Genomic DNA, 8,522 nt, shown 5'->3' with positions numbered 1-8,522 from the left:
GGGGACGTAGCAGCTTTCTGAATTTCTCCGTGTCAATCAGCTTTCAGGTTCTTTTTTAGATCTGCTCTGCACTCTTTCCTGTTCAGTATCAGAACAAGAATAATACTGTTCAGGATGAAGGTACAAGGAAATTCTGCAAGGAAAATGTCGTAAGAGGCTATTTCCTTCCACCTCCTTCCATGAAATTGACAACTCAAAAAGGAAAATCTTTTTGGTTTTGCAGATTTGTTGTAATAGAACAATATGTTCAGTCGAGATTTGGAGAGGAATGTGAACCACAATGAGGGAGAAGGCCTCCCCTACACTCCTGAAATAAATGGATTTTCAAATTGGGCTTCTTTACGTAGACAAGCAATTTTTCACTGACCAGGCCAAGTGTAATTACTCTAAATGCAATGGCTAGTTGTTCTCAGGTATCTAAGGAAGGAGGGCTAATAAGTGAAACTCACCTTGTCTTTGTATAAGATTTTTTTTTTCCCCAGAGAGTTTCAGACTGTTTAGTCTGTACATCATGTGTATGCAGAAGCCATGTGACCAACCAAACATGAAAATCCATGGTAAGGTCTTAGACATCATCTGAGTTACCGACTTACTGAACTTAACATTGCTATTAAAGTTTAGGTACTCTTAGCCATTCACAAAGTACCTGTTGTGCATAATAAGTACCTGCAAGTGGCAAGGCAAACCAGAAAACCATTTCCTGTTAGCATGCAACTTGCAATGCCTGGGCTAGAAATCTCAAGTAGGCTGTATAAAGATCAGTTTCAGTGAATGGCTCAACCAAGTCATCTAAAAAACTCATCTGTAATTTCTGACCCATATCCCTCTTCTGTTATCTTGCCACAATGTTCAAGTTCCTCCTTTGCTTTCAGTGTTATAACCCCAAGTGTATTCTGTGCTACTTTCCACGCCACCATTTCTTACAGCCTCTAATTAAAGATCCCTATGAATAAAGCTGTCTGCTTGAACAGTTAGGAGTGCCCCTCTGAAAGGCCGCTTTTGTGGGTGACCATCTTGTGGAACACAACAAAGACAAGGCACTACAGAAAAGACACTGTTTTACTTTGTAGCCACTTCACTAGTCTCTGTCTCAAATTAATTAGCACTACTCTGTTTTCAAGTGTAATAACACTTCGGTGAGGTGAATGGAGCTTTCAGGGAGTAAAACTGCGGCACACCCTCCCACCAGCCTTAAGCAACAAAGCAGACTACAGAAAGTGGTCATTAGAGGTAGTAGGTGATCAGGGGTGAGGTGGAACTCAGGTGAATTGGACTGCAATTCACACACACAACTCTCAGCCTCCTGAAGTACTAGCATTTATATTATGCTAGTTATTAAGAAAAAGGTTCAGAGTGATCCTTGCATTCGTAAATTATAAATTAAATACCATTTACCATTAATTTTCCTGAAAAACCTGCACATTCTAATCTATGTGGTTTTTATTTGATAATAATTTCCTGATGGCTGTTTCTTGTTCTGCCTATGCTTAAAATTTCCCCTGTATCCTTGAGCAGCTTAGCAGACAAACATCTGCATCAGTGGAGAAGAGGCTACATCTATCTGAGTGTGTATGCTGATGTCCATATTAGAGCAGCTGAGTTTTCTCCATGAATTAACTGCTCTTGAAAACAGTGCTACAGCAATGTGCAGGCAGAGACTATATTGAAAGACTGCTGAAATCCAAGGCCTACATCTATAGGGTTGTACGGGTCAATACCTTAAGCTTGTGGCATGAGCGTCATAGAAACAAGTTGCCCTGGAGATACCCCAGCTTCTCTGACGAGCGTTCACCCGTGGAGCAGCTCTTTTGGAACCCTCCTGAGAACAATTCTCTTCTTTCTGTTGCCATCATTCTTCATGTCTTGCTCACAGAAGCTAATGTGGGTATAGCACAGTGAGCGCTGCAGTTTTCATTCATTCCAAAGGCAATCATCTCTGTGTTCTCTTTGAGTAAATCTCCAGGGATGCATAAGTTCACCATAATTTGCATTTACTCATGAACAGCATCCCTGTAGGGTTATTGAAATTGCATATTACATTATTTGAGTCATCATAGCTCTAGCTGAAGGCCACAAAACTCAAAAGTTGCTTGGTATTGACTTTTGGCCCTCCTGCCTTGTGTCAAATTTTGCTCTTAAATATATGAAATGCAACAACTTTTGGATACAAATGAATTACACTTCTCCTTCTCAGGTCTAAATAAGAACAGGAATTGACCTACTCATGTTATTGTCATGTCCTCCATGTGCAAGTAACATTTTGGACAGGAAAATTCATATATGTGGAGTATAAACTCTTCTCTGAGGCTTTGTTTTTATTTTCAGTGTGAATACCCATGCTGCACTGATTCAATTTGAGCATGTGACTGCAGGATGTTTCATATCAAGTCAGTTATAATTCTGGAGTAAATTTAGTTGTGGCTGGACCAGTTTATGAAGAATATCACTCTCCATGCAAGGAGACAGAAAACAGGAATGTGTATATGGTCAAAAGCAACCAGCATAACTGACAAGTCTGCATCCTGAGTGCCCTCTTGTCCCCACTGATGGCAAAAAACATCATTAATAGAAATCAAGCTGGATCTTTCTTCACCTCAGAAAATTAAAAGGAAACCAATGAGCCTGCTGACAGATAAACTGTGAAGAATGAGAATAGTGAGGCACAGCATATTGATTATTCAATATAAACTGTTCACCCTGCTCTTCAGGAGGCACTGTCTTCTCCTCCTGGTATTCTTTTTGCTCTGCCTGCATCTGCCTGAAGTCCTGACTGGACAATGATGCAACTGATCCCACTGAAATATTTTCTATCCACCTGTGCTTGTTGCATTCATGGTTTAATATTCAGCATATTCATAGTTCAGCATTTTTTTTGTGCTTGTCTAGTGTCTACAAAGGCAAGATGCTGAGAAATGTGGAAGATAGAAGACCACAACTGCAGGGAGTGGGAGTGGTGTGGAGCAGGGTCACCTGTGTCGAGATGCAGCTGGCAAAAACTTGTGGAGCCTGATGAAGCAGTACATTTAAACCCATACATGTGTCCCAAGAACTTCAGGGGAATAACCTGTGTGATTATGTTTTTTTCATATAATTAAGGGTGTATTGGATTATTTAACCTCTTTATAAACCAATAAATAAAAAATTTGAAAGTTTTGGTAAAACTTTGGCATTAGAAAAAGTCCTGCAAACTAGCTGTTTTTCTCAAAAAGTTCTTTGCAGTGACTGATGCTTATGTTTTGTAAGTGTTCCCTGAAGGCCATTATTCATCAGCACAGACTTCAGTACAGACAAATGAAACACTCACACTTTGGAACTCTTTCTAAAAAACCCCACATGATCATCTCTCCCTTTGATCAGTTAATATGACTGACTCTGTTGCTGCCTGTCATTGCCTACTTGGCCGTATCAACTGTGCATGACATGAAACAGTATATGAACTGACAATAAACCTGGGTGTCTGTCTCTTCAGCAGCAGCACTTACTCTGGCCATAAGACTTCTGTTTATCTTCCAAGTACAGATACGTCTGTGGTCTCGCTGCACCTCATGCTGCAATTTCATGGTTTGTGGCTACAAATAACTTGCTTTTATTTCTCCTTGTGAAGCCAGTCAGACCTAAGTTTGCATGTTACAAGATGAACTCTGGCTTGAATGTGATTATTGTACCAGGAGAGATACCAGTGTACACTACAATTGTGAAAGTGACAGATCACCGGGTGAACAAAGACTTGCCTCCAAATTGCTAGTTGCACCAGGTGTATTTAAGATCACTACAAGCTGGCTGTTTGTTTTTGGTTTTTGTTTTTAATCTCAGAGGTTCTACATCTCTGAATAAAACCAAAGTGGCCCTATTGATTTCTCCAGTGTTACAACACTTTCAGAAGAAGATTTCTCAGACTATTTCCCTGTTTCCAGGCAACCTTGCTGAGGAGAAAGAGAAATTGAACATTGTGCTAACAGACTGACATAAAACTTTGACAGCTATTTTTAACAAATGTGAATCTAAAATACTGCACCAAACAGCTTCATTCAAAATCTGTGATCTTGGCTACTATAATACCTCTAATTTATTTCTTTTCACTTTTGCCTGACACACAGAGAAAGCAATCCAGATTTACAATTATTGGCAGGGTGATATGGGCAGGCATGTTGCTTGTTAAAAAAAATATCTCTGACAGCTTTTTCCCCAAACTGGGAATAATCTAAGTGAAAAAGACAAATTGATTGTGGACCTGAAGATAGCTAAGAGAAAGTATGTCTGGAGATAACAGAAATACTGAAATTTAGGGTTTTTTCACTTTCATAGATGCTCTGGATCTCAGTATCTACACAAGTGTGATCAGTCATAGGTAGAGATAGGAGAACAACTGTAAGTCCATTGTCAAGATCAAACAAAAGTCCTGCTTCCCTCCAACACAGAACAAACATCAGTAGGTGGTTCACTACACCCACATGATTGAGACCTGAAGAGCAATTGTTTGTGGGTAACTAGCAATAAGCCCAGTCGCCACTTCTTGACCTATCTGAGGGGACACTTTGTCAGGCAGGGCAAAATAGGGATCAGGATCCCCAGTTGTGGCTAAACTTCTCCCAGTTTTTTGACAACTAGAACATTGTCTTGAAAGTATTAGCTAGTATACTAAAATTATATCAAAGTATATTAAAATAGAATAATGAAACATAACACAATATTTTATTCTGCTGAATATCTGATTCAAAGGGGTCAGCAGAATACTACATATGGTACCTTAGTGTGGGTCTGTGGAGCAAGCACTTCAGCAGAGGTAATGACCAAAACCTGGGAGTCTGATTCTCTTGCTTCTGTACTGAAGGCAAAATCCCCATGAAGTCAACTTAATTAACACCCAATGAAATTTTCTTTCATCTCTGTGGTGATTTATGTAACTTTTAAGTCTAGCTAACAGTAAGATAAAGACTGAATGCAAATGAGCTAATAAGGGTGCTGCTTGGGTCAGGAGTCAGTGAAGATAAACTTCACAAATTTTGCCAATCTGTTTTTCTTAATGTCTAATATATTTCTCCCTGGTTTTGGTTTGTTGTAGTAAAATCCCTGGACTTCTCAGTATTTCAATGTCTTACCTTTGCCTCAGATGTGTTGGCAGAAATCTGCTCTTGGCCTGTTGAAAAGCGATTGTGTCCTATTATATGTGTCATGTTTTGGTAGACCTTAGCTACAGGGCCTATATGCTGCATAATACTTCAGAAACTAAGGTGATCCCATTTCTGAATTGCTATGTGCTTTGATCAATGACACTGGATGGTATACAGGTCTTCTCTTCCCTCTCCTGATGCAGCAGTTCACAGCTGCAGGTCTTAACACTTGGATGGGCCTCTGCTTCTGATGTGCAAGGATTCTCCATTCACCTAGATCCCTTAGTTGGTGGTAGTTGATGCTGCTTCGGGGGTCTCATGACTGTTAATATGTTTTAATTGAGAATTACTTTTTTTTTCCACCTCCTTTGTTCTGTGTTCATCAGTAGTTTGTTCATAGTATCAGTGTTACATCTTGATCTTTGTCTTCTCTTTTGCTCTATTTCATGGAAACTTATTTAAAGTAATTGCTTCCAAGTAACAATGATTGAGAGAATGTCTAATATGACCATCATTAAAAGGAACATGTTCTTCATTATTACAAGAGGAAAACACAGAGCTGTCTTTTAGTCCTGGAGAATTTAAACCACTTAAAATAAGGGTCAATTTGGCGGCTATGGAAACTGTAATTATTCTGCTCTCTATGCTGTAAAGTTGGCTGGGTAACTGCATCCTAATGCTTACCATGCTTCATTAATGAAAGCAGAAGTGTAAGCCAGATGTGGGGGCATGTACTTTGGCAAAGTAGCTTCAAAGGATACACCATCTAACAAGACAAGAGGAGCAACACTTTTGATGCTATTTAAGAGTACCGTTCTTCTAATGATCAGGGCAGGAATGAGCACTATTGCATAAGTGGTAGGGCAGTATGCGCATTTGGTATCCATGAGTTATCTGGATACGTGCTACAGAAAGGAGTTTCATTAATCATAGCAGAATATTGGATGTCATTTACAAAAAGCTGTGCTTTCACGTGAACATAGAAATATGGGTATCATATTTATGCCTTGTATTAAATAAAAAATCAGTGAGTGCGGCGTGGGTTTTCGCTCTCCCCGGCTGCACGCGGCTCTTGGGAGCCCGGCTGCGGCGTAGCTTCCACGTGCTGCCGGGGTTTGCTGCCGCGGGTTCCCGGACACGGCTCCGTGTCTCGGGTGCGTGGGCTGGCCAACCGCTGTTACCGTGCGCTAGGGACCCGGCAAAGAGGAAGGAATTTGTCCATTTACTCCGTGCTTGGCAGGAACGGTTTATTGGTCACGTGGCGCGGTTCGATGGAAAGACGCGACCGCTCCCGGCACTCGCATGGGAGAAAATGGCGTCTGACTGCCGGCGGGACAGAGCTTTATGGAGGGGCGGGGCGAGAGGATCCACGGCCGGCCGGCCAATAGGGGCGGCTGCCGTGGCGGTGACGCCAGCAACCGCAACCAACCAGAGAACCCCGCAGGGGCGGGCACCGAGCCGCGGGCTGAGCCGGATCGTGTGGCTCGGGGCGGCCAGCACGGGGTTTCCCGGGGCCGGACGGCAGGGTGGTTACAGGAGCGGCACAGGGGGAAGATCCGGCAGCAGGCAACATGGGGGCGGAAACCGCGGGGGGGGGAAACAACACGGGGGAAACGCGGGATTACAGAACTTGACTTATTTTAACATAAATTAAAAACCCTAATCTAAACCCAAACTCCGGGATGCAACAAGTGAGTATTATGTTCTTGCACAGGTCAAAATAGAAACCGTTAACAATATGCTAATTGTTTCTAATACTGGGGAGAGATTTTACATTTTTCTGTAAAACTGTAAAAGCTTCCCAAAACATTTTAAATGCATAATAGTTCTGTTTCAGGAGTGTCATTTTAATTTTCAAAACATACAAATAACTTGTGAGGAGTTAGAAGTGCAATAACCTTTATTATCTAATGTTAGTGCTCGTATGGACAAGTAACATGGTCTTTAACATGCAAAGCACAGCCATAAGACATTAACAGAGAAATTGCAAAGGCAAGAGAGACCTTTCTATTCTGCGGGAATTCCTCTTCCCACATTTGGTATTAACTCATATATGCAGGTAAGTAGAGCTCAAGGCCTCACAACTCTTAACTTTTGATTTTAGAATATGTAGCCTCACTTTAGATAGCTAAGTGTTCAGTCCACAATTACTTACTGGTCTTAGCCTTCCGAGGCATGGGTCATTCATAGTTCCCTTTTAATGCCAGTGGAAATTACTCATCACTGTTATGTAAGAGTCAAAGTGCATGGAAAGTTCAGTATCCCAGTGGTACCCAGGATATGTGTGACCCAGGTAGTCTAGAGTGCTAGATGGCCTATGTCCCGCTCCTTAGCAACACTTCATTTAGACAGACTTCTTCATTTTGGACAAGTACAAGTCCCACGTTGAAATAATGCTTCATTTGCTGTCAAGGTGGTTCAGATGGGTCTGCTTCAAATAATCAGTTTGAGATCTATAGGAAAATAGGGTTTTTTTTCTTGCACTACACTGTCAGGAATAGAGAGGCCAGTGGGTGGCAGAGCAGCACATCAACGGGCAGGAATCAAGTAGCAGTGGTGAAGAATGAGGGAGCTCAGGCTGAGGCAGAATGTTTCACATGATACATGATGCTTAAATGCATCCATATGTCTGGGATTCAGAGAAAATGGTACTTTGCACTAAGCATCCAGGTTGTTTCTTCATTATTCTAAGATGGCTGCCTGATGTTTACGTAAATTAGATTTTTTTCAAATAGAACTCATGGTTTCAAGAGAATTTTCTTCTTTCCATGATTTACCTGCTTAATGTGACAAAGAGACAGTCATAATAGCAGGTTTCCTGACAATCTAAGGCAGAAAAATATCATGAGATATTTTTGGGCTTCAGACAAGTTGTTGTTTTCAGCATAGCATGAAGACCTTTCTCCAGGAGTCTGTGCAGATAGTCCTGGGCTTTTTTGTGCTGAATAGAGTGGATTAAAGGTTTTCACAAATATTGTCACGGGAGCATTAGATGTTAAATTAAATACTGATTTCCATGAAATAAATTCAATTTTTTTGTCAAACTCTGAAAATACTAGTTTTTAGACACTGTCATCTATATATCTGCGCAAGGGATATTTTTGGTGGAAATCTGTGTTTTTCACTGGTTAAAAAAATAAAACAACCTTGCTCTAGGTTCAAACATTAAAATATAAGCATTTCTTTCACATCTTTACCACAGACAACACACTTCTTTCACCTGCCAAGTTCCATAGAAAATATTATCTTGAGTCATAGTTTGTAATTTTCTCTTTTTCTTGCTTAAAGAGTTTTAGTTGTTCTTACTACTATTCCCTACCCTGAAATATATAATACCTGGCAGTGTGTTTAGTAGCAGAAATGAAAAAGTTCGGTAGAAAGACTGAACTGGATGCATGCAGTAGTCTGAAA

At 40.8% G+C, this 8,522-nt stretch overlaps 1 long non-coding RNA gene across 1 annotated transcript; it reads left to right on the top strand.

Moving 5' to 3' along the window:
* Positions 1-5: 5 nt before the first annotated feature.
* Positions 6-334, top strand: LOC128822058 (uncharacterized). Its single transcript, XR_008441334.1, has 2 exons — positions 6-120; positions 224-334. It is a non-coding gene; the product is annotated as an uncharacterized LOC128822058 (long non-coding RNA).
* The last annotated feature ends 8,188 nt before the right edge of the window (positions 335-8,522 follow it).

Source organism: Vidua macroura, chromosome Z (assembly GCF_024509145.1).
Source record: "Vidua macroura isolate BioBank_ID:100142 chromosome Z, ASM2450914v1, whole genome shotgun sequence".
Lineage (NCBI taxonomy): Eukaryota > Metazoa > Chordata > Aves > Passeriformes > Viduidae > Vidua > Vidua macroura.
Note: the sequence above shows the minus strand (reverse complement) of the source record. Positions and strands in the feature narration are given on the sequence as shown.